We start from the raw sequence: 18279 nt of genomic DNA on the forward strand, positions 1-18279 counted from the left end.
AACCTGCACATCTTTGGACTGTGGGAGGAAACCGGAGCACCCAGAGGAAACCCATGCAGACACGGGGAGAACGTGCAAACTCCACACAGACAGTTGCCCGAGGGTGGAATTGAAGCCAGGTCCCTGGTGCTGTGAGGCAACAGTGCTAACCACTGAGCCACCATGCTGCCCATACTTAACTAACAATATGATCAATATTTCTTTTCTTACTGTTGTTGAGAACCAAACAGACATTAACAAGATGGCCTAATAAACTCAAAGGGCGTAATCTTATATTGGCTGAATGGCATTGGCTATGGCAAGAAATCTAGCAGAATCACATGAGAAGTCCAGTGAGGCCTTTCTCAATGTTAGGAGCAATGTCTGCAGTTTCTAATTAAGTTCCAGACATTTAGACAGGAATCTCACCAGGCAGCAGTGAGATAACTATTAATGGGGATTATTGCTTTTTATCAGCTTGTTTAACTTATTTTGCCTTGTTATTATGCAGTTTCTTATCCAACCACTAGCTGTGAAGAAACTGAGAATTACTGACGTGAAAATCAGACAGGGTACTTGGCATCTCCAGCTCACCAGTTTCTCGTCCAGTTTGCCTTCTTGAACACCCAGCAACAACATCTTAGGACACGCTCTATGTTTACCGGTTGCACTCCTCACCTGTGCATAGATGTTGGCATCTGATACCTGCCAACCTCTCTTGAGCCTTATGGAATCTTTCTGATCCACTTTCAGCAGACTTCAGCATTTTAAAGCTGCAGTTCAGAATGCATCTGCAACTAGCATTGAAATGCTGCTGCAAGGACATTTCATAGGCAGGCTCAGACACTCAGTTCATGGACTGGACCAGATTGCTCACTTGCTCCCTTGGCGCTTACTTACCTTCAGTCTACCTGGATTGTCACAGCATCCCTATCTGCCTTACCTTGCCTTTTTGCACTTTGCCCCCTCAGCCAGAGCTTCAGGACTCTCAGTAATGCTGCATTGCATTTCTGTTTAGCACAAGCACAAACCCAGCCAGCTTGTCACGCTGGTCAGCCATCTCAGTCAAGTCAAGGGAGCCAGTCTTCAGTCAGAGGTTCCCAGCAGTAAGTCAAGGGCAGCCTTCAATATCTGTCCAAAGGCTTGGGCATGGTCAGTCAGCCACTCAGGGTGGTCAGGATCAAGACTCTCTCCTCATAGAGGTGAGGTCCTAAATATCAGGCAGCCCACCACCTGCTTTGGCATTTAATGCTCCATTGTAGGCTGTCTTCTCCTGGAATGAGAACAAGAGGAATTGACTGAGATGAAATTGGATGGCACAGCTGTTAGTGCTGGCGCTTATGGGGGAAAGATGCTAAGATATTCCAAGAGAGTGCAGAGTTAGAAGGGAAGGAAAGACAGTAAAGACTGCAGATGCTAGAAGCTACAGTCAATAAATCGTTTTCTCCTCTATTCATTCGAGTGATGAGGGCATCGCTGGCTAGGCCAGCATTTATTGCCCATCCCTAATTGCCCAGAGGGCAGTTCAGAGTCAACCACATTGCTGTGGGTCTGGAGTCATATGTAGGCCAGACCAGGGCATTAGTGAACCATATGGGTTTTTCCAACAATTGACAATGGATTCATGGTCATTGTTAGACTCTTAATTCCAGATATTTATTGAATTCAAATTCTACCATCTGCCATGGTGGGATTCGAACTCTGGTCCCCAGAACATTATTTCGGTCTCTGGATTAACAGTCCAGCGATAATACCACTAGGCCATTGCCTCCCCATGTGGAGCTGGAAAAGCACAGCTGGTCAGACAGCATCCGAGGAATAGGAAAATCAACATTTTGGGCTGAAACCTCAAGGGAAGGGGATTTGTTAGGCTGAGAGTAAGTGCTGGAAGATGTGTCTTCTAATTTTGACAGGGGTAGAGAGTGTGGTTTGGTGGAAGGTGGGTGCAGCAGCAGAGATGGAGTGAGTGTGAAGTAGCAGAAAGAAGAGAATGGCATTTACCCTGGCTGAATGGAGAAGGTCATTGAGCTTCTTCCTTTTTTGCTAAGCGTTCCTCCAGATGGCTGAGAAAGCAGTGAACTGGGTGTCAACTTGGACCAGACCCTGTAAGGTGATAGTGTGGTCTTTTCAGTTAGTCTTTGGGAATGGGACATCGCTCCTCTGAATCACCCCATCCAACAGGATCTTCAGGTAGTAGCAGTCCGCAAAGTGAGATGCTAACTTCCGCTTATCTGCCACATCCAGGGTAAATACCATGGACCATGTAGGGCAAGAAATGGACTGACAGTACTTGTTCAGGTGAAAAAGATGGCCCAGGTGCCAGGGATGCCATCTATTTTTGGATACCCAGACAGAGACGAGTCCTTCCAGGTATGGAAAGTGTTAGACTTGAACTAGCATTGAACATGATGGGTGCCATATGGGTGGGGAGGTAGTTAATAAGGGAAGTTTGGGATAATAGCACAAGAAATGCACTAGGCTTAATGGAGAGAAACCCTTCATGCAATCTGATGGAAGTTGATAATTAGCCAACAAAAATATAATGTGCATACCAAAACAATTAGCTTATTATAAAGAAGCCTATTCTTTTGACATGTTACAAATTTGGTTAAAATCTAAGCTACTATGCAGAATTAAACTATATCCCCTTAAACCCAAACACACACACATAGACAAGACACCATATCTCTGGGATAAAAGGCAAAAGGAACAACTTTGTAGGTCATGGATATAAATTCAGCAGATGGTATGAGTTGACTTCTCACAGTTACTTCAATTCCTGCCAAAGAGATCATTTTCCTGACAGTTGCAAAATAATGGAAGATCTTCAGACTATGTTTGAGATTCAGATTGGAAAGGTATCTTCTCAAGGGCAACTGGGACAGAAATAAATGCTGGCCAAACAGTGATGCCCATGTCCCACAAATGAATGAATAAAAAACAGTTAGGAGCCCTGATATTTGAAACTTTATCGTGTTTTCTAACTAGTTCACTGAGGAGAGGGATTGAATCTTTAAGGGTTGTCTCTTACTGACAGAGAGATAGCTGCTTTCTGCTGAAAACATCTTCAGCAATTTCCTTCCAGATCGTGAAAACACACGCAGCAATTTGACCCCAGTGGCTATTGTTAAGCTTCAAACAGAATAGATCCTAGAGATTTTCCAAGTCTGTTTGTCAAGTAATTAAGGACCATGAAGTTCACTCATATCTAAGGTTCTTCAGTAGATTTGTAGCTCGGGTTGTGGATGCTGTGGTTGGTTCACTCGCCGAGCTAGTTCATTAGTTCACAGACATTTCATTACCCTGCTGGGTACCATCATCAGTGTAGCCTTTGATGAAGCACTGTTGTGTTTTCCCGCCTGGTATTTAAACTCTGGGGTCCATTAGAATTGGTTACCTCATTTCCAGTTTTTCTTCTTAGTGATGTATATATAGGGTCTAATAAACGTGTTTATTGATGGCCTTCTTGGTGGAGAACCAAGCTTCTAGAAATTCCCGTGCTTGTCTCTGTTTGGCCTGCCCTAGGATCCGGATGTTGTCCCAATCAAACTGGAGGTTCTCCTTATCCATGTGAATGGGGACGAGTGAGTACTGGTCATGTCTTTTTGTTGCTAGTTGGTGTTCATGTATTCTTGTGGCCAGTTTCCTTCCCATCTGTCCAATGTAATGTTTGTTGCAGTCTTTGCATGGGATCTTGTATATCATGTTGGTTCTGTCCATAGTGGGTAACGGGTCTTTGGTTCAATTTAGCAGTTGGCATAGGATTGACGTAAGTATGTGTGCCATTCTGAAGCCCAATGGCCGCAAGAGTCTTGTGGTCAGTTCAGATATGTTCTTGATGTACATGACAAGTGTGTCAGGGCTTACTGTATCTTCCTGTTGTTGTTTGTGTGATAGGGATCATCGGACCCAGCTGTTTGGGTATCCGTTGTCCTTAAATACTTGGTTGAGGTATTCTTCTTCATTTTGGCATGGTTCCAGGTTGCTGCAGTGTGTTTTCCCTCATTTAAATAGTGTTTTTATGCAACTCCGTTTGTAGGTGTTGGGGTGGTTGCTGTTGAAATTCAGGACTTGATCTGCATGTGTGGCCTTTCTGTACCCTTGTCAGAAATTCCCCATTAGCCCTGCATTCTACCATGATGTCCAGGAATGGGGGCTGTTTGTTCTTTTCTTCTTCCCTGGTGAATTTGATGCCGGTGAATTTGATGCACAGGAATTTCTAGAGGCTTGGTTCTCCACCAAGAAGGCCATCAATAAACATGTAGAATTAGACCCTATATACACACCACCGCAGAGGAAAACCGGAAATGAGGTAATCAAATCAAACGGACCCCAGAGTTTAAATACCAGGCGGGAAAACACAATAGCACTTCATCAGAGTCTGCACTGATGATGTTACCCAGCAGGGCAATCTGCCAACTATTGACCACATCATTCACTCATATCTCTCTCGAAAGATTCATTGGGGTCTTTTGCCAAAATTATTTGTTTCTGCAGTGAACAACAGAGAATCTACAGTTTTTTTTTGTTGTTTTGTACTAACACAGCAATCAAATTGTGAAAGATCTAGTTGTTAATTTGCTGCTCGTTCTTCGGTCCCTAAATATTGCCCTGTTCAAGAGTCTGTTAAGATTTTCCAAGATGATCCAGAGTTGCACGTGTCTCTGCTTGAAGAAGGATTCCTTCATGTGCATGATATTAATGTGTACTTTTCTTATGTTCTCAATGTTGTATCTAATTTGTGTACATAAGCATTCGCAAATGTTGTCTGGTCTTATTGTCTCAAATCTGTCTCTTTATCGGCCTGGTTATGAAACAATAGTACAAACTGTGAAAGTAGCAGTAAATAACCGTAACTCCCATTCAGTGAACTGTTCTCTGCTAATTCATTTTTTATGACACTAATGAATAAAATATACAACATTCTTTATCAGTGCTCCAGAAATATTCTGACCTGACTGTCTCTCAGGGTCAAGTTCACTGCAGTACAGCTCAGAGATGCTATGTGTAGATGATATAATCAGTCAGCTGTAATATTCAATGGCATAAACCACATATTTGGAGTTTATGTTGCAGCTTATCACAAGTAATGTAAGCTCCTACATTTCAGGTACTGATATAGCCTTTACCTCTGGGTAGAGATTTTCTGGTTTCTTCGTACCATTTATATTTTTCTGTATCTCCATAAGAAATATAGAATGAAAGAAAATTAAACTTATTTTTTATGTAGTGCCTTTTGCATTCACCTGATGTCTCAAAGCAGTTTATAGCCAATAAAAAAAATCACTAATTTTGTATTAGTAAAAATGTAAAGCTCAGTTGGTTAGATAGCTGATTTGAGATGCAGAGTGACACCAATGGTGTGGGTTCAATTTCCATACCAACTGAGGTCACTATGAAGGTCTCACCCCTAACCTGAGGGATGGTGGTCATTCAGAGTAAACTCACCACCAGTTGTTTCTTTCCAATGAGAGGGCAGCCTTTGGGATTATCACAACTTTCAGTTTTCATATAAATGCAATGATCAAGTAGTGTACTGCAAGATCCCACAAACAGCAATGAGATCAGTGACCAGGTAATCAACTTGGAATACGGAAAGAACTCTGGTCTTTGACTGCTGCCATGTATGTTTTGCATTTAGCTGAGAAGGTAGTTAGGCTTTAGGTTTAATGTCTCAACAGAAAAATATTATCTGTTCTATAAATTTCTGAAATTGAGAGGCCAAAGAATATACTTTAATTTGCAAAATTCTTGAAATATCAACCAAACTATGGCTTCTTTCAGGCTTTGTCTTTGTTCGGGGTGTAACTTGGGTTAGTCAAGTGTATGACAATCCAAACAATGTGAATAAGTCGTACTGACGACTTAAATATAACAATTTTCAAATTCTGATTTCCAAATTCTGCCAAAAACAAACAAGTCAAACACTATGAAAGATCTGAATGTCTATGTCCTTCTCAATACCACTTTGGCTACTGAGTGGCATTCATCGGCATTTATAAAGTATTCTAGCAAGATGTTAGATTTGAAAGATGCTAACTAACTTTCAATTTGAGTGGGTAATCACTTCCCCTCTTTTTAACACCGTCTTGGTCAGTTGCAATAATTTTTTTCTGCCCTGTAGCTATCAGGCTCCAATTAAAGTGTAATTAACTGGTTCAAAATGAAGAAGTTAAAACATGGGGTTTCCTTGAGTAAAAGGAAGCAATTTTATTACCTGCTACCTCAAGAAAAATAATGCAAACATCACATCAATTAAACACACAAACACAGGTTATAAGTTTAAGAAGAAGGGAAGGAGGTTCCTATAAAGACAGGAAGATAAGGGCAGGAGCGGCTTAAGTTCTAAAAGTTCTTGAGACCTTACACTTTAAACTTGAATCCTGACTACAAACTAATGTCTTATTTCTTCGAGCAGTGACAATATTTGAAGATCTTAAGTTCTCAGTAAACAATTGTTGTTCTGAGTTGCTTTTTTCACTAGATGCCAACTTTTGATGAGAGACAGGCAGAGCAAAAGAAACATTGTGTCTTCCAGCTCTTCCTTACATATGCACTTTTCCTGGCTGCAGTGAACCTCCACAGAAACAACTATTATTATAGGGTGTTCTTTTTTTTTGAAGGAGGTCTTCATCTCCTAACATGTGAAATTATCAAACGCTTGTGCATGAAACAGGTTGTAATTTTTTTTGATGCTGATTTTGTTGTCAGGTTTCATTGTCTTTGGATGAAATAATTTCAATCAGAAGGAAATACCAGAAGGAGAATGTGTCATACTGGTCTAACTGTCTTCAAAATGGGGGGGCCAGTACAACTGATTTTTTTTCTGGTTTTTATTTGCCTCTAATGTTTTGTCTATCTCACAATGGTTTCACAAGGTTGGGGTCAATCTGTGAACAGTGATATGGAAGCCATTTTAGGTCAGTTTGTGAGACAACAAGGTGCAGAGCTGGATGAACACAGCAGGCCAAGCAGCATCATAGGAGCAGGAAGACATTCATCTGATGAAGGGTCTAGGCCCGAAATGTCAGCCTTCCTGCTCCTCTGATGCTGCTTGGCCTGCTGTGTTCATCTAGCTCTGCACCTTGTTGTCTCAGATTCTCCAGTGTCTGCAGTTCCTACTGTCTCTTAGGTCAGTTTGTGTCCTTTTTGAAAGTGGCCTTTTTCGTGAAGGTCTCAAATTCAAATCAGATAATGGAGGTGGAGTATCAATAGTCTATGGTTATCTTCATATCACGTGGATGAATGTACCACCACAATAAATTATGTTAATATGTTTAAAATGTGCAATGTTTCTTTAAGTTGTAAATGAAGGCGTTTAGCAACACATGGAAGTTTGAAGGGCCATAATATCTGCAGGTTGAAATATTTATCGAACTCTGGCCCCTTCACTTCCAATAACATGGGAGTTCATGCAAAACTCTGTTGATAGTATCCTTTCCTGCAGCTAGTCCAGCTTGTCCATCACACTCCTCTGAGTTGAAATTACCTCAGCTTCTAATTCACTCAGATCTCAGCTTTAAAATTCTATTTTTGTACATAAATGTTATCATGGCCTCACCTCATGTTGTCACTATTACTACCTAATCCTTCTACACCATAATCTATGTAACATCTTTACCACCAGCTACTTCTGCCCAGCTTTTACCAAACCTGCAGGCCTCACTGATATGAATTCTTCCCTTCTCTGCCTCCCTTTCTTTCTGAGCACCTCTTTAAATTCCATCTTTTTGACAAAGCTTGTTGTCACTCCTCTGAAATTCTCTGTCTTTGGCTTTGTATCTCTTCTATGAATTGCTTTGGAGCATTTTTCAGTGATAAAATTGTCTTCTTAATGACTGTTGTTGATGTGTATCTGTGAGTCAGTGAATGTAAATTGGAAGGAATGAGTGACTTAGTGATGAGTGAATAACTCACTGAGTGAGTTAATGACTCAGTTGTCAAAGCCAGTAAACACCCAAATGAATCAATAAAAATACTATTTCTGAAATTATTTTTCACATCACTAGTCTATAAGACATAGAAGTAGAAGTAGGCCATTCAGCCTGTCAAGTGGTCTGTACCATTCTATGAAATCATGGCTGATCTAATAATCCTCCGCTCCACCTTCTTGCTTTTTCACCATAATGCTTGGTCACCTTATTTATTAAAAATCAGTCTATCTCCATTTTGAATATTCTTAATGACCCAGCCTTGACAGCTCCCTGCATTAAAAAAAAGTCCATAGATTCACTACCCTCTGGGAGAAGAAATTCCTCCTCATCCCTGTCTTAAATAGGCAATCCTTTAGTCTGAGATAATGCCCTCTGATCCTAGACTCTTCCACAAACAGCAACAACCTCTCTGCATCAGCTCTGTCAAGCACCCTAATAATTTTACATTTCATTCTTCTAAACTCCAATGAGTACAAGCCCAACCTACTCAATGTCTTCATATAGAAATCCCTCCATACCCAGGATTGACCTTGTGGATATTCTCTGGACTGTCTGCAATGCCAATATATGTTTCCTTGGATAAGGGGACCAAAACTATTCACAGTATTCTAGCTGTGGTCTGACTACTGCATTGTACAGTTTTAACAAGACCTCCCTGCTTTTATATTCCATTCATTTGCATTGGAGAAAACCCAAATCTAAACCACACTCTAAAATATAAAAATCCTACAATGTATATGCAAGTTAGAGGGTGGTAATGGTGTACTGGTAATGTCATTAGAACTGGCAATGCAGAGATATACATTAAAGCTCTGGGAGACCTGGGTTCAAATCTCATCACATCAACTGGTGGAGTTTAAATTCAATTAATAAAACTGCAACATAAATCTTATATCAGTAAAGATGACCATGGCAATTATCATTGAGTGGTGTAAAAACTCATTTGATTTGCTAATGTCCTTTAGGGAAGGAAATCACCATCCTTTACTGGCCTGGGTGCATGTTACTCCAGATCATCAGCTGTGTAGATGATCCTTATCTGCACTATGAAATGGGTAAGCAAACCAGTTCAAGTCAAGGGGTGTATAACTAAGGACAGACACACAATAGTGGCCTTACTAGCAACACCTACGTCCAATGAAATCTTTGTTGTAGGCTAATGATTAAATATATTTTAATGTATAACTATAATAAGTTTATGTCTGTGATCTGAAAGCATAGCAAATGGATCCCATATTCATTTATTGACTTAGGAGATATATAGATAGCAGTATGAAGTTAATGCCTTCATATTGATCTCTTTTGGTTGAAGCACTGTTCATTACCCACATCAGAGATAGGCAACCCTACACATGGATGGAATTCTCCTTCAAAAATTACAGATGCTTTGGAACAGACATAATTCTATCATCAGAGCTTCATCTGTTCTCCACAGTCTGGAGTTGCAGTATGATCAGTCAGGCAACAAATCATCATGCAAGACCAACAGTGGAATGCGCCAAAAATATGGTTCAAATTAGATGTAAGACTTACAACCCATTCAAAACCAATGCAAAATTCTTTAAGATAAACGTTTTCATGTTCCAGGAAACTTTATTTGACTACTACAGTGAGCCATTGTTAAAGGGGGGTAATTGCTGTTTCACAAAACATCTAAATAGAATCATCAAATACTTTCATCATGAAGGCACAACTAGTGAGCACTGTAGCAATGTGTATGTGATGTGATCGTTTGCTCTGACAAAAATGGCACCCTCAAATTGTTATGTCCACCATAATGGAAGTTCCTTTATAATAGGGTATTACCCCAACATGCCACTGGTTACAATGCGCACGCCAGGGTTTTTTCAAAATTCCTCATAAAAAAACCTGGATATTTCATTTTGTAAATGAGTAGATCTGGTTTGTGGCATTGTAATTGGATGGCTAGAAGATCAAAGTAGCTGGAAATGACATCAAATTAGATAAGTGCTCCCATTGTCAGAGGCAAATAGCTATCACACAGCTGAGCAAGACAATGAGACTTCAAAATAGAAAATACAGGAAATAGCCAGAGGAAAAAGAACAGCTGAAAAAAAAAAGAGTTGAAAATAAATGTACAGGTCAAACTCAGCCTTGGTTTTGAAGGATACAACATGAATCAAACCACTACGTTTCATTCTCAGTTTTATTGGTTTCTCATTCTGGGTATTCTGCAGGTCAGGCAGCACCTGCAGAGGAAATAAAACAGTGTTAACATTTGGTCAATGAAGCAATGGACTTTGGGAATTCGAGTTTAATCTTAGATGACATATAAGGTAGGATTGTGATTAAAGAGAGAGAATAAAATATAAGGTTTGTGCAACCCAGATCCATTTCTGCTCCCCATTTACTTTTAAAATGCTGTAAACACTCTTGCAAAGGCAGGTGGGCCGAAATTAACATATCTAAGTCATAACATGATGATGATATAATTTGTGCAGCAGTTTAAATTTAACAGTGAATGGAAAAGCTGTAAAGCAGAAATGCAGCTTCTAGTCTTTTCAAAGCCATTGGATCTTTTTGCACTCCTTGCAGTGAGTTCCAGATGCCCATACTCTTATGGGTTGAAAATTGTTTCCTCAAATCCCATCTAAATCTCCTGATCCTTATGGTAGAATTGTGCCCCTTGGTTATTGGGCCCTCTGCTAGGGGGAAACATTTTACCCTATCTATCCTGTTGATATCCTTCAAAGATTTGTACACCCTCAGCCTTCTTTGGTCTGAAAAAAACAACACTAGCCAATTAGTGATAACACAGTGTGGAGCTGGAGGAACACAGCAGGCCAGGCAGCATCAGAGGAACAGGAAAGTTAATGTTTTGGGTCAAGACGTTTCTTCAGAAATCATCAACTTTCCTGCTCCTCTAATGCTGCCTGGTCTGCTGTGTTCCTCGAGTTCCACACTGTGTTATCTCTGACTCCAGCATCGGCAGTTCTTACTATCACTGACCAATTAGTGTCTCTTCGTACCTGAATCACTCCAGGTGAATCCTGGTGAACATCCTGATGAACACCCTGGTGAATCTCTTCTGCACCTCTCTTGTGCAATTGCATCCTTCATATATTGTGCCAATCAGAACTGCACACTGTTCTCAAATCGTGATTGCACAATTTGAGAATCACCATTCTAGGGATTTGTAATATCCAAAGCAATCCGCAGACCAATCAAACAAACCCTCAGTTAGTATCTCATGTAATGGACAGAATGTAGTGCAACATTCCTGCTGTTTCAGATGAGATTATACACTTGGGTTCTGCAGTAGGATTTGAACCCATGACTCATCTGATGTTCTGACCTTTTTGATATTATTGTTCTATCACAAAATATTTCCCCATGAGTCCACCCTCATTCATGTGTAATGAGAGTCGAGTGCATATCTTGCTGAATACCTTTTAATATTAATATTAATAATGGGTCACTGGTACTTGCACAGATGTCAATGTCCATTTAAGACAGTTAAGCCTGCACACAGTAAGCACCACTTAAGGACTAATTTTCTTACTCAGCAGAAAAAACAGCAGCATGTGCCGGTAGTAAATAGCCAATTTAATGTTTTCATTGACAGAGACGTCAGACCTGGTCACTTGTCACCATGCTCTTAATACTGTGAGAGACAAATGTGTCATTGTTGCCTGGATTGGCCGAGGATGCCTTCAAATGCAAGGGATAGCTGCTGGTTAAAAGGTTTCCTACGCTATTCTTCACCACTCTATTCATAGTGCAATGGCAAATCCCTCTTTTGTACACCAGAGTGCTAATGGTAAAATGCATTAATTCATTTTCACAACATCCTCAGTCAGCTGTTATCTCATTTTGTCAGTTGTATTTAGTGAGGTAGACCTACATAGTTCAACCCTCTACAGTGAAGTGACTGATCAACTATAATAAAGAGGATAATTAGGAAAAATAGCGATCCTCAAACCCGACAGCAGCTGTACAATTTGTTTGCTCAAGACTCATTAGGCATGTTTGAAACTTCAAAGATTGTGTTTTATTTTGGGGACAAGGTCATGGATTTCCTGCGGAAAAGCCTCTCACTGATATCGTTGCCAGGAGCTTGCCATCATTATGGCCACAGCTAACACCATTGGAGGAAACGCAGAATGGGCATTGGATGAAACCATACAACCAAACCATATACTAGCAGTCAAATCTTTTGCTGTAAATGGTCTTAATGTTCATATTTATGAAACACTTAAAGAGAAAGTTCTCAACTGTAGGCTGAGGCCCCTGGCTGTTGTGAAATTTGCTCCATTGATACACAACACAGATTCCATAACAGAAAAAGCAAGTGCAGATATTCGAATAGACACAGATTTTTGAAAGTCCTGTTTTGTGAATATAGGCTGGCAGACCTGGTCTGACTGATGAGGAATGACCATAAGAACCAATAGTTGGAAATATGCATTGTTTGTGTAGATGATTTCAAACAGTGATTAACCTGCAGAGGTAACATTCCTATTGCCACCAAAGTTCAACTATCATCAGAGGACTAATTAAATCTACCTCTTAGAGCGGGTCTCACTGCCTCACTTTGCAGCACAGTTAGCAAAAGCATTGTGAAGAGACAGCAAAACAAAGTCATTCGTGCAACTGAAATTCGTCTGCTTTTCATTGAGCATTTGGAGTAACGTTGATAATTCAGCAAGTCTTGCAGGTATACTTCAGCCCCTTTGAAGAGCACACAATGCTTAATTATGTTTGCCAAAATACAAGTGAACGCTAGAACCCTGGAGGTGGTGCAGAGATTAATATACTTCCCGAGGACTGACCAATGAGGAAAGTTGAGAACTTCGAGATTTTTCATCTTGTCAGGTGACCTTATAGAGCAAGAACATAAACAGTGTCAAGAAGATCAGTATGAAATACAACATCAAGATGTTTTTACATAGCACCATTAACATTGTAAGATGTCCCCAGGTACTTCACAGGAGCGTAATCAAACAATATGTAGCTCCAAACTACATAAGGAGACATTAGGACAGCTGACCAAAAGTTTGTAAAATCAGATGAGTTTTATGTAGCAACTTAAAGAAGGTGAGGAGTTTAGTGATGTGGATAGGTTCAGCGAAGGAATTCCAGAGGTGACAGCCGAGATGGATGAAATGACCAAAATCAGAGATGTGTGAGAAGCCAGAATTGAAGGAATTCAGCAATTTCAGCTGATACTAGATCTGGAGGTCATTACAGAGATAGGGCGGAGTGATACAATGTAGAGGTTTGAAAACAAGGATAGGACTTTTAAAATTGAAGCACTGGATTTAAATTAAATGAAATACTATAACCACAAACTAACAAAAGGCACATTTAGAATGTTCTTCACAAAAGGAGAATTCACCATTTGTAATTAATTTGTGAGAAGGATTCTGCAATGTTCATCGGGGAACAAAGCTGATGTGGCTGCCAGATTGAACAAATCACAAGCTACATAGATATTACAATAAATTGAAAGCTAAAGCTGAGCACTTACTTGTTTGAAAGTTCAGTTTCAACTAAATTCAATGTGCTTTTCACAACATTCAACAGAGATTGGGTGGGCACCCTTGTGGTTGCATCCCTACCTCTGACCTGGGTGGCCTATGTTCAAGTCTCATCTGCTCCAGAGGTGTGATATAACATGTCTGAACAGGTTCATTAAAAATATTTATACCACTGCTGTGAAAATTTGTAAGGCCTTTGTAGTGCAGTGGTAATGTCCCTAACTCTGGGCCAGGAGGTCTGGGTTCAAGTCCCAGCATGCCCAGTATTTGCAAGCAATGCCTATCCAATTGCCCTTATCTAGCTGTTGTGGCAAACAGGCCACATTAGATTAAGCTGTGGCACATTGGAAACTCCCAGGAGGACAATCGATTTCAATAATGGCATCTCCATTGACATTACCAATCCAAATTTTAAGACCTATCACTTTAACCAAGCTTTTAATCACCTTCCTGAATATCTCCTTATGTGACTTGGTCCCAAATGTTATTCATAGCATTCCCTTACAATGTCTTGAGATTTATTATATAACAGAACCATATAAAATACAAGATAACAAGGTGTAGAGCTGGATGAACACAGCAGGCCAAGCAGCTCATAGGAGCAGGAAGGCTGATGTTTCGGGCCTAGACCCTTCATCAGAAATGGGGGAGGGGAAGGGGGCTCTGAAATAAATAGGGAGAGAGGGGGAGGCGGATAGAAGATGGATAGAGGAGAAGATAGGTGGAGAGGAGACAGACAGGTCAAAGAGGCAGGGATGGAGCCAGTAAAGGTGAGTGTAGGTGGGGAGGTAGGGAGGAGATAGGTCAGTCCAGGGAGCACAGACAGGTCAAGGGGATGGAATGAGGTTAGTAGGAAGGAAATGGGGGTGCGGCTTGAGGTGGGAGGAGGGGATAGGTGGGAAGAAGTACAGGTTAGGGAGGCGGGGACGAGCTGGGCTGGTTTTGGGATGCAGTAGGGGGAGGGGAGATTTTGAAGCTTGTGAAATCTACATTGATACCATTGGACTGCAGGGTTCCCAAGCCGAATATGAGTTGCTGTTCCTGCAACCTTCGGGTGGCATCGTTGTGGCACTGTCGGAGGCCCAGGATGGACATGTCGTCTGAGGAATGGGAGGGGGAGTTGAAATGGTTCGCGACCAGAAGGTGCAGTTGTTTATTGCAAACCGAGCGTAGGTGTTCTGCAAAGCGGTCCCCGAGCCTCCGCTTGGTTTCCCCGATGTAGAGGAGGCCACAACGGGTACAGCGGATGCAGTATACCACCTTAACAGATGTGCAGGTGAACATCTGCTTGATGTAGAAAGTCTTCTTGGGGCCTGGGATGGGGGTGAGGGAAGAAGTGTGGGGGCAGGTGTAGCGCTTCCTGTGGTTGCAGGGAAAAGTGCCGGGTGTGGTAGGGCTGGAGGGGAGTGTGGAGCGGACAAGGGAGTTACGGAGAGAGTGGTCCCTCCGGAAAGCAGATAAGGATGGGGAGGGAAAAATGTCTTTGGTGGTGGGTTTGGATTGCAGATGACGGAAGTGTCAGAGGATGATGCGTTGGATCCGGAGGTTGGTGGGGTGGTACGTGAGGACGAGGGGGATTCTTTTTTGGCTGTTATTGCAGGGACGGGGTGTGAGGGATGTGTTGTGGGAAATGCGGGAGACACAGTCAAGGGCGTTCTCGACCACTGAGGGGGGGAAGTTGTGGTCCTTGAAAAACGGGGACATCTGAGATGTATGGGAGTGGAATGCCTCATCCTGGGAGCAGATGCGGCAGAGGTTAAGGATTTGAAAATAGGGGATGGCATTTTTGCAGGAAGGTGGGTGGGAGGAGATGTATTCTAGGTAGCTGTGGGAGTCGGTGGGCTTGAAATGGATATTGGGTTCTCGGTGGTTGCCCGAGATGGAGACAGAGATGTCCAGGAAGGTGAGAGAGGTGTTAGAGATGGTCCAGGTGAACTTAAGGTTGGGGTGGAAAGTGTTGGTGTATATTGCATCCGCTGTACCCGTTGTGGCCTCCTCTACATCGGGGAAACCAAACGGAGGCTTGGGGACCGCTTTGCAGAACACCTACGCTCAGTTTGCAATAATCAACTGCACCTCCTGGTCACGAACCATTTCAACTCCCCCTCCCATTCCTCAGATGACATGTCCATCCTGGGCCCCCTGCAGTGCCACAACGATGCCACCCGAAGGTTGCAGGAACAGCAACTCATATTCCGCTTGGGAACCCTGCAGCCCAATGGTATCAATGTAGATTTCACAAGCTTCAAAATCTCCCCTCCCCCTACTGCATCCCAAAACCAGCCCAGCTCGTCCCCGCCTCCCTAGCCTGTTCTTCCTCCCCCTATCCCGTCCTCCCACCTCAAGCCGCACCCCCATGTCCTACCTACTAACCTCATCCCGCCCCCTTGACCTGTCCGTCCTCCCTGGACTGACCTATCTCCTCCCTACCTCCCCATCTACACTCACCTTTACTGGCTCCATCCCTGCCTCTTTGACCTGTCTGTCTCCTCTCCACCTATCTTCTCCTCTATCCATCTTCTATCCGCCTCCCCCTCTCTCCCTATTTATTTCAGAACCCCCTTCCCCTCCCCCATTTCTGATGAAGAGTCTAGGCTCGAAACATCAGCTTTCCTGCTCCTATGATGCTGCTTGGCCTGCTGTGTTCATCCAGCTCTACACCTTGTTATCTCAGATTTTCCAGCATCTGCAGTTCCTACTATCTCTGATACATATAAAATACAAGTTGTCATTGTTATGGTTGTTGCAAAAAGCAAAATGTAACAAACAGGTCAGGATATGCAAGTAAGTCTTTCAAGAATAAGAATCTTCTAAGTTCATGAGGGTGCTTTTTTTTCCATTACAAATGCAGTAAAGAATAAGAAAAGACATTTATTTTATAAATATGCATAATCAATACGAAATCAAATAAAAGCATATCAGACATCACTGAGTGTGTTTGAGTTGGAGAGATCAGAGTTACCAAATCAGTTCAAATACCATCTGATTTTTTTTTACTGCATTGTCGTAATGTACAATCACATTGTTTAAAATTGTCATCCTTCCTTTAACAATAATTCATATCTTGTTCTCGATCCTGGCTCTTTGCACGTTGTAGAAGGTTGAACTGGACCCTTAAAAAAGAGGCAATCTGTCCTTAAAATTTGTGTTTTCATGCCCCCCCACCCCTAAGCTGAAACCAATAACATGAAGGAACCGAATTTCCCAAATGACTTCAATGGAAAATAAACATTGGACATGATTCCCTTTTTTAAAACATTTAGAGTAACACTTGAACTTAAATAAATATAAATTAAACTGGAATTAACAAGTTGCACCTCCCTGGGGTCGTGTGTTAGAAATCAAGCCCCACTATTCCTAGAGTTGTCGCAAAAGTTAAAAATTTTATTAAAGTACACAAATTCTCCAATTTCCCCAATTTGCCTGTCTCTTACATTTAGGTTGACAGGAAGCACAGATCAGGTTTCTGTACTTAACAAGAATTATTATTTATTGAACAATAAATACTTTGTAGTTACAGATAATGATCTCCTGACGTATGACTTTACCAGTTCAAACTCTAACTGCCTTATAAAACTCTCCCCACACACACAGACAGACAGGTTAAAAAAATAAGGGTATCGTGGATGGAGGGAAACACTGAGAAGACAATCCAATGTCCACAGGGGGTTCACTGAGATGGTCCTTTGGCTTTTCAGGCTGCCCCGCCCCGTCTTCCTTCTCCACATACTTTTGCAAGAGCCCCAGAGCGATTGGTTCACACTTACATAGTCTCCGACTTTTTGTCGAAAAAAAAACAGCTGACAGCAAATGATGAAGGAATCAGACTGGCTTTCTTCATACTTGAGGTTTTTTTACTGCAGAGAGAAGTACTTCTCCTCCCTTTTCAGAGGTCTGATAGCTTCTGCCTAATCAAGCACACCCACAAGCTGTCCAGCTACTGAGGAGCCAATCACATTGTAGTTGTCAGGCAAGAAGCCTTTGTCATTGATAACAGGTCACTTTTCCCCAAGCCGATCAACAACTTGTTGCTGGTCAGATCTCCATTAATACGTACACCTTGGCTCCATCTCATCCGAAGTAACTGCTGCCACTACAAGAACAAACAGCAATGAAAGCAACATTTATAAGTGTCAGGTAACTTGCTATTTTAAAAATGCAACAATCCTTCCCACAATCCTTGGTTTTTAAAATAGCCCTTTTCCCATTTCAGTATCCAATCAAAAATATAGAAAAATAAAAAGATGCAGTTTTTACTCATGGAAATAGATAATGTAAATTTTACCCAGCTCTTAAAACAAAGATGAATCTTACAGATTACTCAGATAGTCCATGCAGCTTAGCTGTAGCTTCAAGGTTCTTCAAACTCTGTCTTCCTCAAAATAAACTCCAGGATTTAGCATGTTCACTAGCTGACAAGAGCACACAACTAATACAAGTTCCATAGGCATGGTCATCATCAAAGTTTGAAATGCAGTGATGCCAACTGGGTGGGTTCAACTCATGCACTGGCTGAGGTTACCATGAAGGACTCTGCTTCTCTATCTCTCCTCTCACCTGAGGCACAATAACCCTCAGGTTAAACCACCATGAGTCATCCCTCTCTCTCTCTCTCTCTAATGGGACAGCAGCCCTATGCTTTGGTAAGACCATGGCAGCTTTATATTTACCTTCACCAAAATAGTACACATCTGCCGAACTTCCTCAACGCTGCTTATGACAGTCTTGATGACCTGGTCTATCTATATCATCTTCCAAAGAGGAGAAACAGCTCCATCTTCTTCAGAGATAGTAGGAACTGCAGATGCTGGAGAATCCGAGACAACAAGGTGCAGGGCTGGATGAACACAGCAGGCCAAGCAGCA

The sequence above is a fragment of the Rhincodon typus genome, chromosome 14 (genome assembly GCF_021869965.1).
Source record: "Rhincodon typus isolate 14 chromosome 14, sRhiTyp1.1, whole genome shotgun sequence".
Lineage (NCBI taxonomy): Eukaryota > Metazoa > Chordata > Chondrichthyes > Orectolobiformes > Rhincodontidae > Rhincodon > Rhincodon typus.